The following is a 19,786-nucleotide window of genomic DNA, read 5'->3' as shown; positions in this document are numbered from 1 at the left end:
GTGTTTTTTTCTTAGTTTTTTCAGTTTTTTTGGTACGTTGCCAATATAAAAGTCACATCTTTAAGAGCAACCTTATCAACGTCAGTACATCCGTCCTTGCAGAAACTCTGCTTTCCATTCTATTGTGCAACATCACATCGCAAGCACGAACACAGTCCGGAATTAAATGTATGGATAGCCAGAAGTGACCATTCTTGTGTGAACAGCAACAAAATTTAATCGGACAATAGCAGGTGGGAGTTATTGATAGAAATTAAATATTGACAAACGAGAACTACAACTACTATTTACAAATGTACACAAGCTGCTGCCTTTGTGGTTGGTACTGTGAAAATTCGACAGCTGTCTGTTCCATTTCGTAGAGGACAGTGCTGATTTTTAATTTGCACTCCGGCAGCAGGTGAGGTGGGAGAGACCGCATGGCATCGGCCACATGCAGGACGTCTCTCCCGAGCCTCTCGCTCGGCCCGTCGTTTGTCCAGGGCAGCGAGGGCAGCTTCGAAATGGAAATCAGAAGAAGACCCCCGCTTCCTCTTCCTGGACCTGGGAGTGGGTGGTGCAGGCGGTGGAGTGGTTGAAGTTTCTCCTTCAGCAGGAGATGGAGGTGGCCCTGATGGCGATGGAGACCCGAGACTGCTGCCAAGGCTTCCAGGCATATAGTGGGAAACCGGCTGGCGGCTGATGGAGCCTGCCTGACAGAGGGACCTTCACCGGGATCATCAGTGACCTCCAAAACACAGAAATACTCACATGGGACGTATGTTTGCACTTGCTAAACCCACAAACTCATAAAATGTTTTGACGTTATGTTATATAAAATTAAAATAAAATTATAACCCAAATTATGAGTATTGTAATTTTGCTCATATGATAATAATACATTTTATTTATAATGCACTTTACATTTGACTCCAAATCTCAAAGTGCTACAGATAAAATAAGATAAAATACAGTACATCAGTAAAAAATATGAAGATAAAAATTATTGCTTAACAATAAAAGACTTTCTGATAAGATGAGTTTTCAGTCCTTTCATAAAGGCTTCCACCGTCCGTGGGGCCCTGAGGTGGTCTGGAGGAGCGTTCCACCGACGGGGAGCAGCGGCCTCGAACTGATCATGTCGACATAATTATTGCGACATTCGTTTGGAGATTCTGTGCTTACCTCATCCTGCAGAATGGTCATATTTGTGGCTGTCGGTCGTTGTTTTATGTATTTTTCCAGCCACCGCAGACTGGTGAATGGGGCTGGTTGTACTTTTGTACCGCCGGCCGCTCCACTTTTCTTGTGGATGATGCGGCGTTTAGCCTTGGCGAATTTATCGCGGAGACTCCTCCACCTCCTCCAACACTTGTTCTCATCCATCTTCATTTTTTGGGCAATTTCTGCCCACAAATTGTTGCACATTCTTGTGTCTTTATGGCCAGCAGATGTGGGGTTATAAAGGTGCTCGTAGCAGCGCACCAGCTGCTCTTCGATAGCGTCCATTTTAACAGATCATACACGCTGCTAATTGATTACTTCCTGCCAGAATGCGGACACTGCCCATAAAAATCTGACCAATCACAGAGGACTTCTCAATCACCCAGCCGAACAAAGTTCTCACACGAGGAGGGCGCGAGGTTGCCGAAATTTATTCGGCAAGGAGGCGGCGCGAGAACAAAATGACGTCGTTTTGTTCTCGCGCCGCCTCCCTTGCTGAACTTTGTTCTTGTTCTTGTGGAGGATGAACAGGCCTTAAAACATGCAGGGCAGTGGCCCACGAGGACCAGGATTTGACACGCTGGGATGGAGAGAAAGTCATTTCAATTTCCTTGAATGACCAGTGCATATAAACAAAATGACAATAAAAGCTGACTTGACCCCTGTAGTTGGTAGAGGTGGCTGCTCTGGCCCATGGGGTACTGTAGCTTCTAAACATGTGTGTGTGTGTGTGTGTGTGTGTGTGTGTGTGTGTGTGTGTGTGTGTGTGTGTGTGTGTGTGTGTGTTTAACAGACGGGAGCTACTTACGGTCGCAAAATGATGACAGGCTACCTGTCCTCAGTCGGGGTACATGCAGGGGAAGGCCGAGTTGGAAAAGTTCTGAGAGCAGCCCATGTCCCTTACCATGAAAGACGGCATCAAGTAACATGGTATTTAGCTGCTCGAAGTTGTTATATTTTTTATGTGAGTTGTTGTTGTGCATGACACACATTTATGACTAACAACATCTAAGTACAGCCTAACATTACTGTTTTCTTTTATGCATAGGGTGTCTGTAACTTGAACCCAATCCCATATGATGCGGAATATATGGGACACAAATTACACATGGACCAAAATGAAAAACTGGCCATGTTTGGAGTGACCTTTGTCATTGCTGTGGATGGCTATAGTAAGAAAATTGTTGCAAATGCAACGATGCCTGTAAAAAACAGTCTTACCATCTTTGACCGTGCCGGTCAGTGTTGTAGGCCTATGTTCTTTTCAAACTAAGTATTTGATTAAAATGGATTATTACTGTTGGAGCCATATTTAAAGGTGCCTTAAGGAGTTTGCACGTTTTATGTGAAACAGCGCCCCCTGCAGGCCTTGGGCGTAACGCAGCTTAGTGAAAAACTCGTCCCTGTGGCTCCCGTGCACGGAAGAGGGGAACTCCTTCCTCGCTCGTTTAGAAGCGCTCAAGTAAGATTTAAGTTTCTTTTCCCTGGTGGAGTCTGTGTGGAGCTGTGGCAGTGCTAGAAGCCAGTCTGTTCTGACTTTCTGGAAGATCCTGCTCAGTTGTTGCTCACTAAGCATCTGGCGGAGTAATGGCGGACATAATGAAACCTAACGAGCCGGAGCGTGTATTACGTCATTCCTTTCAAATTCTCCCCAAAAAAATGCTGGTGCCGGACCGGCACTGCAACTTTCAAGTGACAATTTAGCGCTGTTAGCGGTACTTGTAATGAATATGTCAGGGCACATTGTACAAATCATTAAAAATGTGTAACAAATTTATGGTGGAAAATAAGTATTTTTAAGGTTGTAAAACTCCTTAATGCACCTTTAAGTACAAACAAGTTACAAATCAATAATTTAATGTTTCATATATAGACCAGCAGTAACACGTTATGGAATGTGGGATCAACTGCGAGTGGATCATGGCAGAGTTTTACCTCTGCCTGTACATGCAAGAGAGGCTGTCGGAATATAGACACAACCAGCGACGAGAGCCATACCTCCAAACTCAGTCAACAAGGGTAATGTTACCCATCTGCAAATTATCAGCCTTCATTACAACATGAGACGAAGCATCAAGCCAAGTATTACCCGTGAGTAGACACTTGAGGTTGCTATCAGCTACTTACTTTCTTTCTTTCCTTCTTTTTTTTTTTTTTTTTTTTTTTTACAGACTCATACAGTGGAAAGACAGTGGCCAGAAATCAATAATCGAGTGACCTACCCACTTAAGGAGGCCCTGGTACAAGATCAGGAAGCAATGGACATGGATGACAGCCTGACAAAGTTTGTTATATCCAATCTGACAAGCCAGATGTCCGAGTGGCCTAAACAGATTTGTGGATTCGTGGAATGCTCACAGGATCCCAGGTGTGTACATGTCCTATACAAGTTCTTCACTTTAACAGATTCTAGAATGATTTTGAATATCACAACAATCATCTGTGTTCTTAAAGGCAAAGGGATACCAAATCATCTGGCTGGGACAGGAACGCCGAGAAAGACTGCAGCAGATCTTATGCCAGATACCACTGCAGCAGCTGAAATGTACGACAGGGACATGGACCTTCCCTCACCAGAATATTTTCATTTGGAAGTGACCCCTTCATGTCGGAGGCAGACGAAGTGAGAGCAGAGCAGCTCTTCACACAGTATTACCCAGACCTTTCAGTTCTTTATTACCCCTTTCACACTGCAACTAGCGGGTCGACCCGTGTTTTCAACCCGCTAATAATCGTCTTTTGTGTCCTTTCACACTGCATGCAGACCCGGGTCTCACCGCCTGCTGGCGAGCCGCGTCGCTGCCTCTTCCTGCGCTGATAGTGTCCCGCGTTGATGACATCATCAGCGCGGCGGAGCAAAGCGAAAGTAAACAATGCAGCGGAACACAGTCCCCGTTACCTGTAGACGAATCTCCTCTTCCCCACGGATCCAGAGCAGCTCTCTGGTCTCGCTATCTTGCTAATACTGGGTCATGTTGTCGAAGGAAATCTCACGCTGTGTCCAGAAACAACAACTAGCGCGCTAACGTAGCCGCGCTGCGTCAACGTCTTCACGTAAGTTACCGCGTCGGCTCGCGTCTGCCTTTCACACTCCTTTTCGCCCCTCCCACTAAAAAGCCGATAGCAGCGACCCGCTAAAAACCCGGGTCTAATGCTGAGTGAACACTTTCACACTGCCACGAGGACCCGGGTAATTAGCGGGTTTAAACGGATTTTTTGGCCAGTGTGAAAGGGGTATTTGATAATGCTGTCAGTTACAACTACACTCCGTTCAAAGATGCGCTGATGTACCTCATTGATGTAACAAAGAGATGTTCTTAATTTCATTTGAGACTCTAATGAAGACGTGGCAAAGAAAGTTGTTCCACCTCTGAGTTGAACCTGCTGTTCTTAATTTCATGCCATCTATTAAAGTAAACTGCTCAAAAAAATTAAAGGAACACTTTTTATTTTAAGTATTGCATCAAATCAGTGAAACATGTGGGATACTGATCTGGTCAAGTAAGTAACTGAGGGGCTTTTTAGTCAGTTGCAGCTGTTTTGTGTTCATAAAATGAACAACAGATGCACTAGAGGGGTAACAATGAGACAACCCCCAAAACAGCAATGAGTTTACAGCTGAAGGCCACTGACAGTTTTCCTTCTTAATATTGTCTGAGTGTTTTTCTCTAGTTTTGCATTTGGCTAGGGTAAGTGTCACTTCTGGTAGCATGAGGCGATACCTGGACCCTACAGAGGTTCCACAGACAGGCCAACTCCTCCAGGATGACTCACCAGTGCGTGCTATTGCCAGAAGGTTTGCTGCGCCTCCCAGCACATTCTCGAGCACATGGAGGAGATTCCAGGAGATTTCATCGACCAAACAACTAATTGATTGATTTAGAAAACAATCAACATTATCAACAACAAAAATAACCATTAGTTGCAGCCCTAATTTTAATCTTTGAAACAAGTGAAACTGTCAACATTGAATGAAACCATTCAAATACATGGCAAAAAAAAAGAGAGAAAACAATACAGGAACAAAGATGATTGCCTCCATCAATACCAAATGATTATTGCCATTTCCTTTAACAGAACATTGTGTGTGTGTGTGTGTGTGTGTGTGTGTGTGTGTGTGTGTGTGTGTGTGTGTGTGTGTGTGTGTGTGTGTGTGCACTCCTGGTACCTCTCCCCATACGTCAGTGTGAGAGGGCTACTGACTACAGTCTCCAGTTTTACTTTTCGTTTCCATGTTCAGTCCGACAACTTCCATTTGGAGCTTTGAAAAGAAGCTCAAATTCTCCACAGATTTTCAAAGTTGTTCAGTCCATACAGGAACTTCAGCAGTCTTGGAGAAATGCGTTGCTGCTTCTTTACCTTTTTCTCAGCTTTGGATCCTCGTTCAGGATTTATTCCCAGGAGAACTCTTAAGAAAATGTAAAAATGTATTTTAGCTACATCAGTAATGAAATGAATCACTAAATAAAATGCAGACCATATTCAGATGGAAAAATACTCATATACTCCAAGACTTTTAGAGTATATTTTAGTATTTTTCCATTACAGTATTGAATTTACTCAAGATTTGAACGGTCTTTCCACCAACTTGACAACCAGCAAGGAATTTTAATTGTGTGTGTTGCAAAATAGGCAGGTACTGGAAACTTCTTCCCAAAGTAAGTTGTTCAAATTCACAATTATGTAAACAATTGGATATGCCTATTCATATCACTTTGTAATGAACAACTCTAGCCTGAAACTGCTACAAAAGAGTGTGTATCATTATTCAACTAGAATGTCCCTCAGAGAGGCAGACCTCCGCCACAGCTCAGATCAGTCACCAAAAAGCATAGAACACCATATATAATGAAACCACATTGTGACCGGGGGTGTGATCAGAGCGGTGTGCCTCTCTCCCTGTCTGTGTGTGTGTGTGTGTGTGTGTGTGTGTGTGTGTGTGTGTGTGTGTGTGTGTGTGTGAAAAGGAAAACCGAAAAGCAACATTTTATTTTACTTGTTTTGAATTTGAAAATGGACCAGATTCTGTCGTATTTTCTGTTCCCGACCTCCTGTGTGGTGCGATCTGCTCTGTCCAGCTTTACAGCTGGCGGTCCACGGCGCGGCTCGCGGAGAAAATAGAGAGGAGCGGAGCGCCGCGGTTCACGGCGCGAGCTGCTTCGCACGCCGCGGTCCCCCGCACCTCCGTCAGAGAGGTTAACAGGGGCACCGATCTGAAAGTCGGTGCGCAGCGCTTCCACTTCCGTGTCTGAAGCGGTGCGTCCTGTGAACCAGGCGTTTCTCCCCCCTGTCGGTGGGCCTGCCCAACCATGTGAAAGACTCCCTATCTCTCAATGACAAAGAATCCTTAAAAAGATTCCTGGATCCAGACAGTGATCCGGATCTTCACCAAAATGTAATCAATTCTAAGTTAGCCCAAGACCCTCCTTTCCACAAAGTTTCATTGCAATCCGTCCATTACTTTTTCCAGGATCTTGCTAACAGACCAACCAACAAACCAACCAACAAACCGACATGATTACAAAACCTCCTGGCGGAGGTAATAAAATGGTAGAGGTAAAACGGTGAAAATATTCTAAATATAGTGTATAGTCCGCTCATTTGGTCATTCACGTGATTTTTGGCAAAATTCAATTGGATGATTGAAGCTATTCACAACATGAAGCCAAAGCATTTTCTGCCTTCAATTATTGAAATGAATGAGGTGAGAGTTTTTTTTTTTTTTTTTGTCATTGTTGTGACTGCAGCTTTACTCTGGTAAGTGTTCCAGACATGAGGCAGGAAGTGTGAAACACAAGCACCCCCAAATCAAACACATAACAAATATTTTTCATCTCGCTGTATGGTAACTTCTGTAGTGCGAGAGACGTCTGCCTTCTCCCCAGTATTACAAAACAAATGGTAATCAGTTTGTGGTGCTCAGAGGATCAAACAAGTACATTTGAGAATCTCAAAAGTCTCTTCACAGAAATCATGACAGTGTTATTCAAGTTATTCCACAGACCTTGTTGTGCGTGTCCCATTATATTTAAGAAATAATTTCAAACATTGTGTGTTGCTTACCTTTGTATGAATTCCAGGGTAACTGACATCTCCTTTGGGTATTTTATGTTTAAGACATAAAACAAGGAGAAAGTGTAGCTCAGGGCCACAACAGGACAGTTGATGTGGTCATTAACAACTTCCTGATCGACAGCCATCTTGAATCGCCCATCACCTTAAACATATAAGATATTACAAAAAGAAAAATATTGCATGTCAAATTCAGAAGAACACTCCAAGTATAGTCGTTCTTCCATACGCAAACTCAAACAATTTGGTTCCCCACTGGTCACACAGTTTTTGGTAATAAAACCTGCATGTGGTCAGTAGAGTGTAAAATGCCCTGAACAGGTATTTTGCAACAAACTATTTTTTTCCCTTGATATTTTGCTTTCTCTGACTCAAACATTGACATATATTTAAATATTTTGTCTCCACCAAATGACACAGAGTGTCATTTCAAATCAAACTAGACATTTTCAGCAATGCACTAAAATTTGGCTCCCACATTGTTGTTGTCTTTGCAGCATAAAAAAAAAAACAAAAACAAGTGAACAACTATCACAAGTTGGCTGGGGCCAGAAAGCATGTTAATGTGAAACAAAAAACTACAAACCCATGATAAGGATGCAGCCCACATATAAAGAGCATTAAAAAATATTTTACTGAATGCAAAATACTCAATTTTGACTTACCTCATTTTGTAGAAAAGGTGACCAGGATTTTCCTTGAAGAATTTCGAGATGCCAGAGACCAGCTGCACTGGATCGTCACCTGGTTTTAACATTATTCCTTTGGTGTCCAGGAAATCTTTTATGCTCTCTCCTGTTCTTGACAATTCGTCTGCCGTCTTTGTGTGAACCGGAAAGCCAAGGAGGGTACAAGTGTGATCAAACAGGTGAACAGCTTCAAAAAGGAAGGGCCAGTCCTCCAGCACTGTGTTTACAGCGCTTCCTTTGTTGATAGTTGCACGTTGAATGCAGTGCATTTCAGCTACTCCTGAAGATGATTGGTGTTGAAGGCACTTTTCAGTTCATCTTGTTTAGATTGTAGTTCTGCTTCACCCTCAACAGGAGGCTGCCACTCAACACATCCATAACGATCTGAATGTGTGGACTTTTCCTTGTTGTATCTTCCTCTTCTAGAGGTGTGCGATACTCCGAGTTTTGGTATCGATCCGATACCAAGTAAATACTGGGCCAGTATCGCTGATACCAATACCCATACCGATACTTTTTTTACTATGTTTTTTAAAAAAAAATTTTTAAGTATTTATTTTTATTTTACATACATGACAGGTAGCAGTTTCGCTGTCTGACGCTCTGAAGTAGCTCCTAACAGTCCTGCTCCTGCTCCTCATCTTAAATCTGCCATTAATGAACCAGTCGGTCTGTCTGATCAGCAGCAGGAGGAGGAGAGCTGCACAGTGAGCCTGAGCGAGCTGAGAGAGAGAGAGGAGCGATCTGTAATCACCTCACCTGGAAAATAAAACACGGGACCAAGATTTTAACCAAAGAAAAGAACAGTTTTTATCAAACAACACAAGATTACTACAACAATGTCAACATTTCAATAAAAATAATTCCTTTTGCCTTTTTCACACACAGAAAATGTCAATACTGAAAATATAATTAAAAAAAATGTAACAGTATCAGCAGTACAACAAAAAGTACCATTACCCACAGGTATTTATTAAAAAAATCATTAGCGCAAATAAGGTGCAAAATACTACTGGCTCTTTGCTCTTTTGTCAATGAGCTTCTACCCTGAGGTTTCTTTTTGCCCCTGGATATCATGAGCAGTTATACTACAGTAAATAAATACATTTAAAAAGCAGAGACCTCTGTCTGTGTCGGCTCTGCTCCGTTTACGCTGCTTTTCAAAGTGTGTGCAGATTGGTGGAGTTACCGCAGCAGCCAATCACCTTCCTGCACACAGGATGCAGTGTCTTTGTCTGAAGCTGTGAAATAAGTCCACACAGCGCATCTTTATCTGTCCACCATTGCTTTTCCTCTCTCTCTCTCTCTCTCTCTCTCTCTCTCTCTCTCTCTCTCTCTCTCTCTCTCTCTCTCTAGCTGCTCTGACAGGGCAGTGAAGGCAGAGCGAGGAGGGAGCGGCGCAGAGCGAGGAGGGAGCGGCGCTGAGCGCGTTAACCAGCGTCTGAGCACTGAAGGGAGCTGAGGTCCGACAGAGAGGCTGCGCTGACTCTGCCAGACCAGAAAAACAATATCGATCTCAACGTGCTGGTATCGATCGATGCCAATACTAACTTTGGTATCGATACTATCGATATTTGGATCGATCCGCCCACCACTATCCTCTTCTGCTGGTCTCTTTGCTGAGCTGATGGTTAATGGCCACAGAACATTTTCATCTCTGTTTCTAGCTGTATAAGGAGAGCATGATATCCTGTTCCAGTGACTTTAGTTCCATTGAGCTCTCTGTCTTGGAAAGAGCAGGGATATTGCTCTACAATCTGCTTGGCAATCTCCCGCAGCTTTGCTCTTCCAGGCCGTACATGTTCTTTACTGAGCAAATCATCGATAACTACGCGAATCAGCTCTCTTCTTTCTTTTGGCTTTGGTCTTTTCTTTTCACTCAAGGCAAGCATGAGGTTTAGGGACGTTTTGTGCCACGGTACAGCATATGCCTCACGGGACGGGGAATACTCCAGGGGACCAAGTGTCAGAGATTGTGTTTGGGGTAGATGGATGTTCTGTGGCAGAGGTGTCGGAGTAGGGCCATGCACACCTTGTGACTCTGTGGATGACATACACAACCAAAATTTAGCAACATCCATCCATCCATCCATCCATCCATTTTCTACCGCTTATCCGGGGCCGGGTCGCGGGGGCAGCAGTCTCAGCAGGGATGCCCAGACTTCCCTGTCCCCAGACACTTCCTCCAGCTCCTCTGGGAGGATCCCAAGGCGTTCCCAGGCCAGCCGAGAGACATAGTCTCTCCAGCGTGTCCTGGGTCTTCCCCGGGGTCTCCTCCCAGTGGGACATGCCCGGAACACCTCCCTAGGGAGGCGTCCAGGAGGCATCCTAAACAGATGTCCGAGCCACCTCAGCTGGTTCCTCTCGATGTGGAGGAGTAGCGGCTCTACTCCGAGCTCCTCCCTGGTGACTGAGCTCCTCACCCTATCTCTAAGGGAGCGCCCAGCCACCCTACGGAGGAAGCTCATTTCGGCCGCTTGTATCCGGGATCTTGTCCTTTCGGTCATGACCCAAAGCTCATGACCATAGGTGAGGGTGGGAACATAGATTGACCGGTAAATCGAGAGCAACATAACCAATCTTACTTTTAAAAGGCAAAATCCAGTTTTAAAGTGGGGTTGTATGGTACCTCTACAGTCAGTGTATTACCTACAGTAGATGGCGGTTGATGGCCTCCAGGTTGGAGACGCAGCAGGAGTACCGGTGTAGGAAACTAAGCAATGTACTGCTGTGGACAGGGTCAGCAGCAAAACAATTACAGCCACCATGACCCATCAATTACAATTTAATTGTGCAATATATTTAGAGTATTTTCCCTGTTTACCCTGTCGTCAGACAGCCCTTTCAGACAGGAAACCAGCATCATATAAGTCGAATATTGCTTTCTCCAAAACAACCAGAATCCTTTGAAAAAAACAGTAATTTTACATCACAAAACACAGGAGTTGCTGGTTTACGACTGCCTCGATCTGTTAGTTTGTTTGTGCTATTGTGTGACTTCAGTGAATCTAAACTAACAATTTAAAACAAGTCACACAATAACGAAAACAAACTAACAGATCGAGGCAGTGACATTTGATGTATTTGAATGGAGGGTTCCTGTCGGAAAAGTCTGTGTGATAGCATAGTAATGGTTAGCTTCCTACACTGGTACTCCTGCTGCTTCTCCAAACTGTCCAATCATACTTCTATTAGTCAGAACTGTCCCTTTTAAATTATAACAATCCAACCATGATATGTGTAAATGCACATCACAGCTTGCTATGACAGAATTTATATATATCAACACTTGAGCCAGGTGTATTTTCTTATAATAAAAGAAATATTACTAAAAAAATTAAAATAAAATACCCCGTAACCAAGTACTGACTGTGTCAAACTTGGAGCAGGCTATTAACTATTAGACACATATAACCATGGTAATCCATTATTATACGAGGGAGAACCGGAAAATAACCGGACACTGGTTATAACTTTTGATTTGTTTTATTTTAACAATTATTCAAAGCTGCCGCCTTCACAGTAATCCCTGCTGGTTTGAATCCACCGTTGCATCCGTGTTTTCCAGCTTCCGAAGGCGTTTGAAAACTGGTGCGTAATGATGCCGTGCAGTGCATCTTTCGATTTTTGTTTAACCTCCTCGACGTCCTCAAATCTCCGCCCCTTCAGCTCTTTTTTCATTCTTGGGAAGAGAAAAAAGTCACACGGTGCTAAGTCCGGCGAATAGGGCGGATGAGGCAGCAGGGTCATCCCGTTTTTCGCCATGAGCTGCATTACGCGCAGGGCCCGGTGCTCCGGCGCGTTATCGTGGTGCAGCCACCACTCGCCATCCCGCCAAAGCTCCGGACGCTTCTGCCTCACTGCTCCTCGGAGCCCCTCAGGACCTGGATGTAGTGGTCCTGGTTAACAGACTGCCAGGCGGCACAGACTCGCTGTGGACGACCCCTTTCACATCGAAACAGCAGATCAGCATGGCTTTTACCGCTGACCCGGACTGGCGCGCTGTTTTCGGCCGAGGGGAGTCCGGGTGTCGCCGCTGGCTCGACCGCTGCTTCGTCTCGGGATCGTAGGCGTGACGCCAGGTCTCATCCGCCGTGATGACTCTGCCCAGCGGCCCAGGATCCTCTTCAGTGTGCTGGAGGATTTCCCGGCACACATCCACGCCGCCACTCCATCTTGATAAAGTTAAGGTCATCTACACTGTTAACTCCAATCACCTCCAGTCTATCCATGAGTGAGTCCATCAGATCATTACTGAGCGATGGCATAGCGTTCTGCACTAATTCTTTCACAAGCTCCATAGTGGCATGTGCTTCAGTGGGATGAGTAACCTTGCACTTCTGTGGTAAAAAGAAAGTGGAACATAATCATTGAGCTCATCAAGAGTTTTGCAAATGAGATGATCAGAACTTTTTTTTTTGGATTTCATAGACTCCAAGCTCAGGCTCCCAGCTGGCAGGTTTTTCCCGCAGCAATAGTAGGACAGTTGTTTCACTTTTGATCACAATGCTTGTTATTTGCTCTAACTGTAGCTGTCTTTTGGTATAGCTCAGTGAGACAAGCATACCATTTGCGTATGATGTGCCTCTGACTCGCACTTTGTGACAACTGAGTTACTGGACAACTGAAATAAGGCCAAAGTCCACAACTGCTGCCCTTATGCCACCATCCGAGAGCTCTGGATAAAAGCTGGTGGAGTCTGACACCGGAACCTGTGGGCTAAACCAACTGCCGTGACTCTGATAGGCCTGGAACAACTGATGTCTCTCAGCAAGCGACTTTGTAACATTTCTGAAGTTTTTACTCGACCTGATGCATCTTTTGAAATAGCTATGCTTACTCTCAAAGCGCATGGTCCATGTATGTATGAGTGGACCAAACTGCAAACTCAAGTCAGCATAGTGAAGCAGACAGTGGTGTTTTGGTCTGAGATTTACATGTGGGAATAACTCTTTCCTCATTTCCACATACTCTTCAATCAGTACCTTCATGTAAGCAACCTGTGACTCTGAAAGGCTAGGTGCACAGACAAATTCAGCTAACTCTCTCAGAAGAAGTTCCAGCTGCCATACAGCATCGTCAGCATCTTTAATTCTGTCATGCACTAAAATAGGCAGGAACCTCAACAGCCACCTGTTTTGGGCTGCATGGCCTCCAAGCTGCTGGGAATAGCATTTGGCTTGTTGGTGCTTTCACCAGGAAATGATGTGAGTCTGTCATTCAGGAACTCATAACTGAACCACTTTTTCTTTTTAATTGAAAACTGAAAACACATCGCTAAGTCAGAGTCAACAACACCCTCAAAGATGTCAAGAGCTAAACAGGGTGGCAGTCCAGGCTGACACACATGGAAATGGGACGGTTTGTTGAAAGCACTGTTGCATTTAATGCCCTGGTGCATGGTCACTTCAGGGTGACTCTCCAAAAACTGCACAGACTCATTATAGCCTGCAGGATCTCTTTGAGTCACAACTGTGAGTGAATCCGACTGAAATGCATCTTTGGAGACAAGACAGTATCTACAGAAATGCTCAGCAAAGCTCAAATTTTCTGTGAACCCTCCAATTGTGTGGGAGCCCAGGTTGTCTCCCATGATGCAGGCAACGGTACCTGTCCACGGTGCCTTCAAAAGATATGCCCTTCACCTCCAGCTCACACAAGTCTGACACAAGCTTACTGAAAACCTTATCGACTCCAAAATATTTACAGTCTTTCTCTAAACAGACCAAGACCAACTGAATCTGATCAACAGCTGATCTGTGGTGTGGACAGAAATCTCCCAGTGTGAAGTAGACAGCTAAAAGTTTGTGCTTTTGCTTGGCAGATCCAAGAGGATTAACCACCTCAAAAGCATCTTGGAAAAGCATCACCTTTAAAGAATCTGGGTCTGAGGCAAACATGGCATCAGAGCCAATGACATGCCCACCAGTGAAATCACGGAGTGTGCCATCTTCAACAAGAGGGGGGTTAAAACTCTGCTGAGCTGCACTTCCCTCTTTTAGCATCGATTTGAGGCTTTCCAGCACTGGAATGTAACGATAATGCCTTATCTGACCTCTCTCAGTGTACCCACGTGTTATTTCAACAGGCTGAATGTAGTTAAAGTGATTTCTGTAATACTGCAGCCTTCGATGGTGTGTAGTTAAAGGACCATTTGCATGTACGGCACTGTGCATAGGACTCTGCTCATATGCACTCTTTCCAACACGTGTTAATGTTTCTGTTGGAACGCCATACTGTGCAAGTTATCGAGATAGCACATCAATTGTATTCTCCTGTTGAATATCCTGAAGGGTTTTCATTTCATTTGCTATTTCTGTAACTGTAGAGGCTGGGACTAAATACTTTGCCTGCAAACCCAAGTAAAACAAAGCTCAATTCTCTGTGTAGGAATGTTGCACTTCATCGCTCTCAACATCTTTACCTTGGTCTGCACCAATCCCATAATCTACTTCAGGTGCATCCTCACTTTGGCCTGCATCAATGACATCATTTCCTGGAGGTACATTCTCTGTAACATGTGCTTCCTCATCTGTCAAAGGCTGTTCTTCCACTTCACACAGATGAACAGGTGCTATCTGGTGACACTCCACCCTCTGTGATATCTGGAAATATGAGGTGAAAAGGATGTTTTTCTGTTAAATGTCTTAACACATCTATCAAAGGGACAAGTTATAGTCAGACCCTCTTGCATATGGTCACTCATGAGACACAAGCCCCTTAATATCCTTCTCCTTCTGTCCCCTCACCCCACATCAATGCACACAAACACACACGTACAACACAGTGTGGCGTTCCAAAAACAGCAACATGACACGTAAGGTAAGAACAACCTTAAAACACTGTCTTGCCATATTATCTTTTAACATTATTCTTTTAACAGTACTGGATAGAAGAACAATCATGTGTGCTCTAAAATCCCAGTTGCCTAATGGCAGTGACAATCTCAGAAAGGTGAATGTTGGCTGAAAAATGTTCAGCTCTACATTTAAAGCAGTGTGACGAATCCTGTGGTGCAGGATCAGCATGCAACCAGGCGTCCGCAGCACGCGGCGAAAACTGGATCGTCCATGCATCCTGCCAGTGTAAAAAAATAATATTAGCCTACAGGTCTGAAGGTGGAGCACAAAGCACAACAACTTCTAGCAACAGTGGATGGTAGTGTCTTCCTATGTCTTCAAATGCCCCAAGCACACCCTCCAATGGCGAAGCAGCACAAGGGCCTACGCACATTTAAACTTCATAATGACCACCGTCACAGAAATTTCATCAAAAGATCATAATTACATTTTCCACTGTATGTCAGCATGTAAATAATTGTTTTTAAGTGAATTACAAAAAAGTCTGCAAACTTCACTACTTTAAATATCTATATATTTCTAAAACAAACTGACCTCTGCAAACTGCACAGGTGAACGTAGCGCTGAGATTTCTCCACTGCTCGTCAGTCAGTACCGGCGTTGTTTTGGTGTTTCTGTGGACGAGGTCAGAGAGACCCTGAGAGGCCAGGACAACCTCCTCAATCTTTTCAAAAACCCCATCCAGTCCGTCATCATCTGTGCGTCTGTGAAACAGAAAAATTGCATATACATGTATATATCAAGTCACTTATAAGCCATACAAAGTTGTAGCTATACTACTTTTTCTTTTGCAGAATGGTGAACTTATTAGTTAATTTGGTTATTTTTATTCTTATTTTTCTTACATTAATTATTATTATACATTAATTGCCCATGGTGCCAGCAGAAGTGTTCATTTGATTTGCCTTAATTTAAGTTTGATTTGATTTATTTCACTAACGGTCACTACATACAACCTGTTCATGATCTCATAATTATCATCATCTCAATATAACATTGATAGTAAATAATGATAATAATGAGGTGGCATTTACTTTGTCACTTTCAACATATTGTGTCAGACTAACATTGCTTTTTATTATTAGAGGACATGCTTTGCATTTTACAGTGCTTCAAGTCAGGGGAATAATACATGTGAGGAGTAATAAGTCACTGAGACTCCAACTTACGAGTCTCTCTGTTTCCTCTGCTGCACAGCTTGGAAGACGACTCGGGAAGAGCCACAATCTTCCTGGAATTCTGTTTCCAGTAAAAGGAGCCTGAATGAGCACAAAAAAATATAATGCATGAATCAGAACTCATTGTTGAGACAATGAATACAAATGAATTTAATTTGATCTAAAAGGAAAGTGAAGTTGCTCAAATGAAGCACCTCTTGTTCCTTCGCAGTCCATAATCTCCACAGTATTATGGTCCGTCAGGACCAGGGGTTCCTTCCCAAGGCCTCTTTGATTTTTTCGAGCATAGACGGGACACTAGCCTCCAGCTCGGTGAACCGGATCACCACCACTCTGCTGTGCACAAGGCGTCCACCCTGGAGCTCACCCACACTGACGCTGGAATCCAGGAGACATACACTCAAGATCATTCAGAATAGAACAGAACAGATGCCTTTATTATCGTTACGCAGTGTATAATGGAGTTTAAATCTGCTCCGTGTGTGTGTGTGTGTGTGTGTGTAATCACTGTTAATGTCTTATCTTAGTTTATTTGCACAATTAGAGACTGGTGAAACAAAACTTCCTTACATTTTCTGTTTAAGCTCCAAAAGCGAGCAATTAGAGTAATCAACAAGGCTGGATATTACGATCACTCGAATAACTTATTTTTGCAATCAAATCTATTAAAACTTTCTGATTTAGTTGATTTGTATTCAGTACAACTATTATACAAAAGCTAGTAGATCATTGTTACCAGCTAAGTTACAAAAACTATTTACATTAAGGGAAGCAGCGTATAATCTGCGAGGACATCTCGAATGTAAAGTTCGGTTGGTGTGTTCACTGTATGTGTGTGTCGGTGAAAGGGGTCCGGCTCTGGAATGGGTTGGAGAAAGATTATAAGCAATGCACTACTCTGCACAGTTAAGAAAAAAAGTATAAAGTAAGAATATTACTGCAATATAGTGTTGAGGAGGGGCTTTAAATGTTGTTTAGTTATATATTAACAGATCTGGGTGTTACCAATTGTCACTCTTGTCATTGTTAATCTAGTTATTAACAGCTTTGTGTTGCACTGGATGCAAGGGACCAGCTGGGTGGGGGCCTGGTGAGTGGGGGCGAGTACCTCTCTCAGCTGACCGCTCACCCAGGCTTTTTAATGCACTGCACTAAATAAAGGGAAGCACCTAAATTACTCACATATGTATACTTAAAGGGAAAAAAACCTATTTAGATAAATACATGCTGGTTAGGGCAGCCAGGCTGAGGTTCGCTGAGTGGGGGGAGTACCTCACGCAACTGGCCTCCTATTAACTGGCTTTTTAATGCACCGCATCAAGACAGGAATACACCTATAATATCTAACAACAGTTAAGTAAGAGAAACAAGAAACATACTGTGATTATCATACATGAAACTAATTAATTATATTGTTATTATGACATTAGTGAAGTGGCTCGATCACAGGGGGCTAAATTGTATATGACAGAGGGACTGCTGCCCTGCAGGGTGGAGCGGCAAAGCTGATCATCTTCTTGTAACACAATTCAGAAACTGGACAATACATTGTGATGGGCTGCTCTGTATGTGTAATGTGTGATCAAATGTTTAGTGTGTGATCAAATATACTATACAGACTTCAATTGATGTTGTATAAATCCAGTGTTGGTAAGTTTGTTGGGAAGGGTAGCCTCAGGTTTTTACATTATCAGCTCTGGTATAAGGTGATATTGTCATTTGCATAGTTCTGAATATATGAGTTATGACCAAAAGATAGATCATAGACAGGTAACCATCGGTGTGTGTCTGTCTATGGAATGTGACCATTCTAAGCTCACGTGTTGTTAAAAGAATACTCCGAAGATTTTGGACCCACGCCCTATCCCTATCATTTACAAAGTGAGATAAGCTCATAAATACCTTTTTTGTGTCCGTTGGTCCAGTGCCTGGCTAACAGCTGTTAGCATCGTAGTTAGCTTAGCTCAACTACGGCAGGTGAAGAGGAGACAGAGCCAGACTGAGAAAGTGGACATAATCCTCCTTCCAGTGGTCCAGGGGACGGCGTATTAGCACGTGAAGTAAATCCGAATGATTATAAAACTTTTTAAAAGACATGTTTTTTTTCAATCCCTTAAAATAGCGTTTTGACACACACAGATCTGCGCAAGCATAGTGCACTGCGGAAGGATATATACCGGCGCACAGCGGCTGAGTCTATGCTTCTACTGCTGTGCCCCGGTATATCCTTCCGCGGAGCACTGCCATGCGCAGGTTTGTGTATCAAAACGTTATTTTAACGGATTGAAAAGAAAACACGTCTTTTAAAAAGTTTTATAACCATTCGGATTTACTTCACCTGCTAACACGCCGTCCCCTGGACCACTGGAAGGAGGATTTTGTCCATTTTCTCAGTCTGGCTCTGTCTCCTCTTCACCTGCCGTAGTTGAGCTAAGCTAACTACGATTCTAACAGCTGTTAGCCAGGCACTGGACGAACGGACACAAAAAAAGGTATTTATGAGCTTATCTCACTTGTAAATGATCGGGATAGGGCGTGGGTCCAAAATCTTCGGAGTATTCCTTTAAGGGAAAAGGAAGAAAGAAAAAAAAAAGAGAGAGACTCTGGACCTTGTTTTTGTTTTTCCCAGGCGTTCTCGCTTGTATCCAGGATCTTGTCCTTTCGATCATGACCCAAAGCTCATGACCATAGATGAGGGTGGGAACGCAGACTGACTAGTAAATGGAGAGCTTCGCCTTTTGGCTCAGCTCCTTCTTCACGGACCGATACAACGACTGATCACTGCAGCCGCTGCACCGATCCGCCTGTCAATCTCACCTCCATCCGTCCCCCACTGTGAACAAGACCCCAAGATACTGAAACTCCTCCACTTGGGCCAGAGTCTCTCCACCGACCTGGAGAGGACAAGCCACCTTCCTCCGGTCGAGGACCATGGCCTCGGATCTGGAGGCGCTGATCCTCATCCCTGTCGCTTCACGCTAGGCTACAAACTGCCCCAGTGCATGATGGCCCAGCTTCAATAAAGCTAACAGGACTACATCATCTGCAAAAAGCAGAGATGAAATCCTGCGGTCCCTGAACCAAAGTTCAGCCCTGCCAGAGTCCAACATGCACCAGGAACAGGTCCGACTTACTGCCGGCAATGCGGACCAGACTCCTACTCCGGTCCTACAGAGACCGGACGGCCCTGAACAAGGGGACAAGGGGACTCTGTATTCCCGAAGCACCCCCCACAAGACACCAGGAGGGATGCGGTCGAACGCCTTCTCCAAGTCCACATAACACATGTGGACTGGTTGGGTGAACTCTTAGGAACCCTCGAGCACCCTATGGAGGGTCTAGAGCTGGTCCACTGTTCCACGACCAGGACGAAAACCGCATTGTTCCTCCTGGATCCGAGGTTCGACTATCGGTCGAATCCTCCTCTCCAGTACCCTGGAATAGACTTTCCCACGGAGGCTGAGGAGTGTGATCCCCCTATAGTTGGAGCACATCCTCTGGTCCCCCTTTTTAAACAGGGGGACCACCACCCCGGTCTGCCAATCCAGAGGCACCGTCCCCGACCGCCACGCGATGTTACAGAGATGTGTCAACCAAGACAGTCCCTGCACATCCAGAGACTTAAAGTACTCAGGGTGAATCTCGTCCACCCCCGGTGCCTTGCCACTGAGGAGCTTACCAACCACCTCAGTGACTTCAGCTTGGGTGATGGATGAGTCCACCTCTGAGACCTCAGTCCACCTCTGAGACCTCAGTCCACCTCTGAGACCTCAGACTCTGCTTC

Source organism: Salarias fasciatus, chromosome 8 (assembly GCF_902148845.1).
Source record: "Salarias fasciatus chromosome 8, fSalaFa1.1, whole genome shotgun sequence".
NCBI classification, from domain to species: domain Eukaryota; kingdom Metazoa; phylum Chordata; class Actinopteri; order Blenniiformes; family Blenniidae; genus Salarias; species Salarias fasciatus.
Note: the sequence above shows the minus strand (reverse complement) of the source record.